Consider the following 10,183-nt stretch of genomic DNA (forward strand, 5'->3'; position numbering starts at 1 on the left):
ACATGGTTTCAGGAATATCTGGTACAAGATCAGTTAGACCAGGTCCAAACTCTCCGCAGGGACAGGAAGCATCTTAGTGACATAGGTGTGGGGTCCGAGGGAGAAGGCCTTTCATCATGTACATTTCAATATTTGTCTTACAGAGACGCGAAGAGCCTTCCAGGGAAATCAAGTACTTGCTAAGATAAATTGAAACTTTCTAGAATTTTTTTCACATCTCTTGGTCATTCCTTTATTTACTCTGAGCAACACCTTACCACTAAATTGATGGGCACTGTTCTTCTCAGGGTGACTACCTCATCCCTGTTTGCCCAGAACTTTGCCAATTTTAAACTGTGGGAAAACCCTCACTCTCAGACAAACCAGCACATTGGTGCCCCCTGGATTGCCCACTAAATTTTACAGGCAGAATCAGTTGGGATTAGCACATGCAAAATGCCAAGGGCTTTGGTCTGAGCCACTGACATTCTCAACCAGAGGGGTCAAGACAAGGACAGGTTGTGCCTCCAGCACAAAACACCACAACCTCCCCATGAGTACATAGAATTTGTGACTGGCCTCTAGTCACAGATTTGGAAGGGAGGTTGGACACCATCTAGTGCAACCATTCATATAGCAAATAAGGAAACTCAGATGGAGAAACCTAACAGAACTCACTTCAGGCTCCGCCACAGAATATTTAGAGCCACAGCTTCTTTTTAATCTAGCACTCTTTCCACCACAGTGTATGAATCCATCACCAGAGTGATCAAACAACCAAATTAATGGGCCCCAAGAGATGACTTGGATGTCCATTCCTAGTCCTAGGAGAAATGCTCCCCATAGTCACCACCAGTGGCAAAGGAGAAGATGGTGGCAGTGGCATGCCCTTGGGTAGATACCGTCGATGCCTGCAGTGCCAGACCTCACCACTGAACAGCCATGTTTTCTGGAACCCCACTCCACAACTACCAACTTCTCTTGGCCCACAGCACAGTCCCAGGTCATCCTACAACTCTTTCTCCTTCTGTTCTTCAGACATATGTAGGAGTGGAAAAAAAGGCCGAAAGAGAGGGAAGAGTGGGCACAGGATGCGGTAAGTCACCCCAACAGCCTCCGCTGAGAATCACTTTAAAGTTCACTGGCAACTTTTAAGAAGCTGAGCTAAGTATCTGGTTAATACCAGAGAAATGTCTTTTTCTGTTCTCTGAAAAGCAAGCCAGCAGCCAAGCAACTACTTCTTCAACCAATGAAGAATTTATTTACAAGTGTATTATTTTTAAAGTGAGAAAAATAGGGCCGGGGATTTAGCTCAGCGGTTCGGTGGCCTGCCTTGCAAGCGCAAGGACCCAAGTTCAATCCCTGGTACCAAAAGTAAATAAATAAAGTGAGAAAAATAATTTTTTGGAGCACACACAGAGAGGAATACTTGTCAACTGGTGATACTCAGCCCTTGGGAACACAAAGCTTTCAAATTCTCTACTTTTATACCTCTTTCATTACTAAGTTTATTAAACTTGGCCTGTATGGGTGCACTTGTAGGAAGGTTGCTGGAGTTGGGTATTGTTTCAGGAAGCATGTGAAAATTGCCTCAGTGAGTAATACTATATATTCTCCTGCCTGAGCTCCTTCTGAACATAGAGATAGCCACTATTAAAGCAGATGAACATGGCAGTGAGACAATGACAGTTACTTGCATCTTTTCTAATACTCGGGGTCAAGAGGCCACTCCAGGTAGATGTGTTTCAACCCCAGAGGAGAGTGTGATGCTGCTCTGGTTTACTGCTGCTCCACACTGGGCCCCAGATACACTGTGTCCGGCTGCTCCTCTGTTCTCTGTCCATCCTCTAGGACAGCACGCCGAGCCTCTGCAGCCCCGTCATTCTCTCTCCCTCAAATTTCTGTAGCTCTTAAAGTAGCCCTTAATTCCAGAATGTGACATTTTATTTTGCGTTTCCCGATTGTTCGATTTGTTTCCCTTAGAGTACACAGAATGCCCCGCGTGGGGGCAGCGGTTTTGGTTAGAAATGCTGAACTGTATTTGCTGAATGAATGCATAATTGACAGCATAGATTTTTGAGTCAGAAAGACCTGACCTCACCTCTTAACGTATAAATGACCTATATCAAATTACTTAAGTATCTGAAGTCTCAGCTTATCTTTAAAAATGGCAATAATACCACTGGCTCAGAGAAATAATAAAATGCACTTAGCAGATGCTCAAGAACACAGCATGACTGGGTGTGCTGGCACACACCTATAATCCCAGCACTTGGGAGGCTGAGGCAGGAGTATCACCCCAAATTCAAGGCCAGCCTGAACTATGTAGTGAGGCCAAGTTCAGCCTTAACTACAAAGTGAGACCTTCTCTCTCTGAAGAAAAAAAAAAAAAAAAAAGCATGTCCTTTACCTTCTCCATGTGCCCAATGAGTAGGCATTCATTTGTGGATTGTTTAAACCAGTTTGTATTCCAGAGTCTTCAGAAACATAGCTTTCATTGTAAGACATGTCTACCCTATTTTGATTAGGACAAAGTTTGATCTATGAACTGTGAAAAAGTTTCCAAAAACCAAGACCATGTCCTGCCAAGACCAAAAAGAGAGAGAGAGAGATGGAGAGGGAGGGAGAGAGAGAGGTCAGTGTGCAGATGCGTATTCATATACCTTCTTATTTCAAAAATAAAAATTCCTGAAACACTTCACAATTCAGAAAATGTTTCTTGAGTCACCTGCTGTGGCCCTGGTATCATTCATTATTGTTTCCCTCAAAACACCTGAGTTCTGCTCCTCACATGACACTGTGGGGACTTCACTGTGTTTGTAAAAGTTAAGTCGTGGCCAGTATTCAAAAGCGTTGGGAATTTAACTGGTTAAGGTAGGTGGAAAATGTTCTCAAAAGGAATTCAGTTCTTTGTGTTCTAAACTATATTACAGCAAACAGAACTCCAAAAGAAAACTCCAAAGGCTTCCCCACAGCTGTGACCCAAACAGCCCTGGGCCCAAAACCGTTGTACAGTGTCCTGTAAACCCTTCCTCATAAATACTTCCAGCCTCCTGAACTCATGCCCCCAAGCAGCCCCAATACATGTTAAATTTATGATTCCTAAACAAGATAAAAGACCTGACTGGATTTATTTCCTTAAAAAAAATAAAATAAAACAGCATTCCATTCTTGACCAAGTTGAGACCCTGAGCTGGTTTGTTTGCTACTAGCACCTACTTGCCTGTCACTTAGGCCAGCCCTACTTCTAATCTTACAAACTTCCCTGGCATCTTTAATGGTCACTGTCATCCCCTAACCGGGCCATGCCTACTTCTCATCACAGACTGCTCATGACCAATGACTCTTCAGTGATTCATAGACTCCTCCTGTGCTGCATCTGGTGGCTTCATTCCGCAACAAAGCAGTGGTCTCCCAGGTGCCCCTTCTAGTTCTTCCTTCCAGAGAAAATCATACAGAATCTTACATACAGGTTAGAAGTATGTACGTGCCCATCTTACAGATGAGCAACTAAGGCCCAAAGAAAAAAATGAACTAAAACAACAGGGACTAGAACTTACCTTGACTCTGAATCCAATGCCATCGTCCCCCAGGCACCTGTCTGAAGCTGTCCTCAGCAGCCCTTCCCCGGGCACCCATTCCCACCAGCTCCCTGGTGAAGTGGAAAAGTTCCTTTCAGGTTGGCCCCCAGGATCTCTACCTGGACATGTCCCTGCAGCTGCCACCTTCCCTTCTATTGCCCTGCCAGCTCCGGGCTTGTCTTTGCTGACTTGCTGCATCTCATCCTCTGAAAGTCAGACTCTTGACTCGAGAATACTAAAACAGGGCCTTCTGAAGGATATGCCTTTGCTATCTCAACCAAACAGTAACTTTAAAAGAAAGCATCTGAATTTGGAGGGTGGCAGAAGAGCTACCCTCTTAGGCACAGAAACTGGCCAGGCTCAGATGTGGCCCAGAGGAGGAAGGTAGTCAGATCCATTTGCTTTTGTAGCTTGGATGGAGTCACCAAGAACCAATATCATGAACGCTTATACTCCTCTCCTCCAGGAAGGGTCTGTCCTCAGTTTCCCACCCCTTCTATGACAGGGTTAGGGCCAGATTCAGACTGAGCACAACAGCATCCTCACATCCACCCACCACCCCAACTCATCCCACCTACATCCAGCACTCCCCCACTTAGCACCAGCATGAATCTAAACTGAGGAGCAGGCGTGTCCAGAAAGTACAAATTAAAAAACTCCAAGGAAAGTCTACAGGACAGGCATAACACCTGGATCCTTATTCCTACCTCCTTCTACCTAGTTTTCTGACCTCCAACAAACCACTGAACTACTCTGTGCCTCAGTTTACTCATCTGAGCAATGAGGGTATTGGCAATGTCTGGGTGACATGGAGATAAAATGAAAATAAAAAACTCCTCAACGAAGTTAAAAAAATCTTTGTCAAAAGTATAACTACCTCATTATGTTACTAGTAATAGTACGAGCACTTCCTGGCCCATCCCAGACACTTACTCAGAATCTTTTCAGAGAACTGGACACATTTATCAAGTAGCTTATAAGAATTAGCTCCTCCGCCAGCCTAAATTCTCTGGTAGTTAGTCCCAGCCTGAGCCAATTAATTTTTTTAAAGTAATATTCCAAGGGAAGGCTTGGCCAGGTTCATTTTTCAAGACTCAGGAAACAAAATCATCTGGTAAGAAATGTATTCAAATCATCTGCTTCTGTCACCAGCAAATACATGCTCCACCCCGTCTGACAGCAAGTTGTGAAACTGAGGGCTTGGTTCATTTGGTCTGGTCCTACAACAAAACTTCAAGTCTCTGAAGTGCCTTTACCTTTGAGGCCAATTTTTTTTACCTCATTCTAAAGCCCGATGGCAACCAGACAAAACATTTTCCTGCACTGTTTTATCTGTGTTCACACCTTGCATTCCAGTCTCCTCCTATCTACAAAATTTAACCTTCAGGCTCAGGCAAACAGAGATGTGCAGGCAAGGACTGATTTACCCACCTACTCCCTTAAGAGGGCAAAAGCGAGAACACAAGTCCAAGCAAACAAGGCCTGACCACCCAGATGAGCACAGGCACCTTCTCTAGTCCCATCCAGGGGCACGTTTGAAAGCCAGATAGTCCACTTCTCTCGAGCAAAAGTGAAACTTTTAGAAAACAAAAGGAGATTTCACAAACTAAGAGTAAAGAGCCAGCAGGGCATAGGAAACATTTTGGCTATCTTTGGAATGTTCCAGTAACTTTTAAAGGGCCCAACTCCTTATACTTCCTGAGTGCTCAGAAATTATCCAGAAGTGAGAATGTAATTGGACAGAGCAGCAACCATGGGATTTGATGACTTTTCCCAATCTCCTCCTCAACATAAACCTCCTGCTAAAGTAAATGGCTCTGAGGGCACAGTTCATAGAGAAATCACTCATATCAAACCACCGGCCTTAAAGTGGACATAAATATCAGGTCAGTTTCACAGTCATTTATCCCACTCTGGGGATAAAACACATAAATAAACTGGAAATGGACACTTCTACTGCCCCAGGGATATGATCTTGCCCTGGGGCTCCAGCTCACTGCCAAGTAGTAAAAGAAGTCAGCCCTCCCTGGCTGACAAGGGGACAGTTTCCCCACAGGAGCATGTGGCTGCAGAGAGGGCCCCTGTACCCAGCACCAAGGCCTGTGGAGCCATGGGGAAAGCACCTTCTGGACCCTGGGCAGAGCCAGCCTTTCCCTTTCTCTCCCTTTTCATGAGCAGTGCTGTTGTCTCTTCCATACCAGCCCTCGTCCTGGTTTAGTGACTTCTGCTTTGTGCTACCTCTTGTTTTTACTTGTATTTATTGCTTGTTGTTGCTTCCTATTTGAACTTATTTGCTTTCTTTCTAAAACATTACTATTGTAGTAAAATATATAAAAGTTAATATTTACCATTCTAACCATCTCTAGAACTTTTTCAACATTACAGTATAAATTCTGTATCCATTTAAAGTAAGCCCCTCTTCTCTTAGCCCCTGCTAGTCTCTATTTTTGTTTCTGTCTCAATGAAATTGTCTAGTCTAGGACTCTCATATAGGTGGAATCATACATTGTTGGTCCTTCTATATCTGGTTTGTTTCATTTAACGTGTTTCCAAGGTTCATCCACATTGTGGCATATGTCAGAACTTCAGTTTTTTCTATGGCTGAATATTCTTTTATTGTGTGTATATCCCACATTTTGTTTACCCATTCGTCTATTGATAAATACTTGGTTTGCCTCCACTTTTCAGCTATTGTGAATAAGGCTGCTCTGAACATGGGTGTTACAGACATCTGTTCAAGTCCCTGCTTTCAGTACTTGTGGATATATACCTAGTGGAAATTCTGCATCATGTGGTAAGTTCTATGTTTAACTTTTTGAGGAATTGCCAAAACTTTGTCCACAGTGGCACCATAATTTTATATTCCTTCTAGCAATGCATGAGGATTGCAGTTTTGTCACATCCTAGCCAGTGCTTAGTATGTCCCATTGTCTTTGTTAACTTACTTGCTCATTTTTCATAGCCATCCTAGAAGGAAAAGTGGTGTTTCAATGCTTGATGGGGGTTAGGCATTAGGGCAGAATTTTTCCCAAACCATAAATAAACCCCAAGGCCGCAGGCCTATTTCATTTGGCTGTGGAGAAAGCCAGCCATGTTACTGGTGCTTAGCACTGATGAGATCCTTCCAAAGTCTGCCCCAGGAGAGGGCACAGAACCTACTTGGGGGAAAGAAGAGCAAGGCAGAGGATCTGAATTGGTTGGAGAAAACAAGTAGTCTAAAGACCCAAAGATCTTATGCCATCCCTAAACAGTACTAAAACATCTGCCTGGGGGCCTGACCTGACCTCTCATCAGTCTGTGATCTCAGGAGAACCCCAAACCACTTGGAGTATCACTTTCCCAAGCAATGAAAAGGGGGCCCACCACCTGCCCTGCATTGCTGTGCCACAGGTGCTGCAGGGAGCACCAGATGAGAGAATGCTTGGGAGTCGGTTTGGAAGTGAAGAGTTTGTTTCACAAATGTAAAGAATGGCAACAATAAGACAATGGTGGCAGTCTAAAGAGAACTACACCTTCCGTGAACTTCTCACGCCTCTACCAAAAACCAGCGGTGACTTCCCTGGCAGGAGAGCACTGCCACTCTGGCATTTCTCTGAGCCTCTCAGAGCACTCCTCCTGGTCCCATGAGGCAGAGTCAAGTGCAGCTGGAGCAAGGGTCTGCCTCTGAAGGAGGCACCTAAAGTTCTTACTTCCACAGAGGCAACTGGAGAGATAGCTCTCAAAGGTCAAGTTGGAAACTGAGCTCAGAGTGCGCTGAAAAGACAGAGTATTCTAATCCATACATTTGAAAGTGTTAATTACAACCCCACCCCACTCATCTTCAGCCTTCTGCATCTAGATCAATATGAAGGTGGAATGTGAACATCAAGATCCTCAAGAAAAGTGTCCACTTTGCTTTTTAAAAATAGGGGGAAAAGTTACTTTAGAGACCAGGAGGCATGTGACCATTCTGGTGACAATACAATGGGTAAAATCCATTCAGGGAGAGAAAATGATCACAGCAAACTTTTTGTCAGTTCCTCCAAGGCCACTTCCATCTGGACATCTATACAGTTTATGCATCACTTAGGAGTTTTTTAAATTTTGTATTGGTATATAATCACTCAGGGATTATGTACAAGGCATGGGGTTTGCTGTAGGGGAAACCACAAAGTTTGGGACAGGCAAAATGGGGAGATAAGACATTTAAAAGTAATGCTCCAATTCATGAAGTCCTAGCAAACACGCATCTTATGTACAAAATAACCTGAGCTTAAACACAAAAATCAAAAACCTTCACTGAATAATGCAAAATTGAGCTTTGGCTTTTGCAGCTGTGGCTGAAATACTTGGTAGGGTGAGTCCCCTCCTGCCCACCATGAAGTAAACTGAACCTGATGCATGGCCAAGAATGAAGGCTCCAAATCGCACATGGTGCACCTGACCCCTTTCTGGTCACCTGAGTCCATTTCCCATCTCAGAGATGAAGCGCCCTGGCTCAGTTCACCTAGCAAAAGCAGAGTGGGGCAGGAACACATAGTCCTTGAGTCTTGGTGGTGGATTGTCTGGTTACTCTTTTACTCATAACACAGCTTCTACTTATAAGCCTTTATTCTAATTGTACTATGGAAGAATTTTCTTCTTATTAGAGGAATTCCAGGTGATGGCAGGTTGAGGGGCAGTGTTAGTCCAAGGCCCCTTGAAATCACTGCAGGCTTACTCAGCCAGGCTTCAGCACCTCAGATGACCTAAGGCCCCTGGGTCCCCACCCCTCTGCCCTCCTCCCTGCTCTCTAAAGCTGGGCCACTCTCAAGGTGGCCACTGCCTATTTCTGGAAAGGGCTAGGCAAGGGCACCTCACTCCTACATCCACAGCATCTTGGGCTTGACCTAGTTCACTGTCTGAGCAAATATAAACCCTCAGCAGGGCTCTAAGTCCTCAAATACCAGATGCCACTTCACTCCCAGCCATCCTCAAGGTGGCCCCTGATGTTACTTAAGTTTGTGTTTGACAAGATTGCATGCTCATGCCCTGATGAACTCCAATGCATCATTATGCTTCCTGTAATGTTTGTTCCCTCTATTCCCAAAGTTTTGACCAAATAAAAACATGGATGTTCGTAAGGCCTCCTCAGTTATCCAAATTCTACAAACTCTGAATGATGCACACCAGGTGAAGGGTCACGCAGTGGGTCTGAGAGAGGGCTTGGCCATACTTCTCAAATTAATGTATCTCATCAAAACACAGAGCATGACTCGGTTGTTGTGGTGAGAGGCTGCCGGGTGTGCATTTCTAGAAGTTCCCAGGGCACACTCTGTGGTTGTGCGGTACCCAGAGGGCACTTAGAATTGCAGAGGAGAGAACCCAGAGCCCCAGGTAAGGAAGGCTTCTAAGAGGAGGTGAGAGCTGAGACACAGTCTCCTTGTCTGCTGAGCCCCACGGGGACAACCACCTGGAGAGACATAGGGTACATCTGCCCCACAGGGAAGCATAACTCACCTGCTCAGGGTGGATGTGGTGGCAGGAAGTCCGAGTACATCCCCCACACCAAGGCTGTTTGTGCCGCCCAGGAAAGAGGAACTGGCCTCTTTCTCATGGGGAAGTGTATATTCTGTCTGAGAAACCACAGGCTGCAAAGCCCAGGAGCTGAGCTGAAGTTCCTGTGACGGCCACTGGGTGTAGGCCTGCCCCTTGTGGCCCCACCCAGAGAGACTCCCTCCTGGACCGCTGCGCAGAGCCCCAGCCTGGGCAGGACCCCAGCCTCCCACCCACTGCCGTCAGCACACCAATACTGTGCCTCCAAGCCGAAGCCAGGAAAGCAAGCTGTGTACACTGACACTTAAATTAGATCCTTGCAATTATCTCTCAATCCTGGCTTGCCCTGTGCTTCTTTATCACTTTTTTTTTATAGCTAAAGTTACTCGCCCTCATTTTAAGTACATTGTGCATAAGGCATAGGCCAACTTCTGATATATTCCCACAAGCAAAATTAAATACCAGTAACATGTGTTTTAGTGAATTGGGTCCCTCAATTTGCATCTTATAATAAGGATGTTATCATACTGGTTTATGGCTCAGCTCTTTAGTTTTTATCTCTCTGGGGCTAGATTCCCCCTCATGAGTTCAATATAAGTCTATGAACTAATGCAATTTTTAAAACACTTTTCTTCTGTGTTAACATTAACACCCTTGCGATTGAAAGGGTTTTACTCCCCAAAGCGTACAGAATGTTTGCACTCACTGAGGATGTGGTGGGGTATTGGCCTTCCATGATCTCTGTGGTTGCCTGGAAGTGAAAGGAGTCAAGTCAGTAATCCCGTCTGCCACTGCCAAGCAGCCTTTTTCACCTCTGCACTGAGCCATAATCTCTGGTGTGTTCATTCCCTTACATTTAGATTAATTATAAAACATTGTCACCAGAATATTAAAGTAATGTTTAATACACAGAAGGGAATAAGGTATTCTGGAAAATGCATAATTTCCCTATGATGATTTTGCCAGTTGCATGCAATATGATCTTTTGATTGCCAGCTATAGAAATATTGTGACTAAGCTTTCACTAGCTTTTTATTTTTGCAACCATCCTGTCATAGCACTTTGAAAACTGTAAGCTTGGCCCATCAAAAAAAAAAAAAAAAAAAAAA

Source organism: Fukomys damarensis, unplaced genomic scaffold, assembly GCF_012274545.1.
Source record: "Fukomys damarensis isolate Sample0158 unplaced genomic scaffold, DMR_v1.0_HiC HiC_scaffold_2, whole genome shotgun sequence".
Classification (NCBI taxonomy): Eukaryota; Metazoa; Chordata; class Mammalia; order Rodentia; family Bathyergidae; genus Fukomys; species Fukomys damarensis.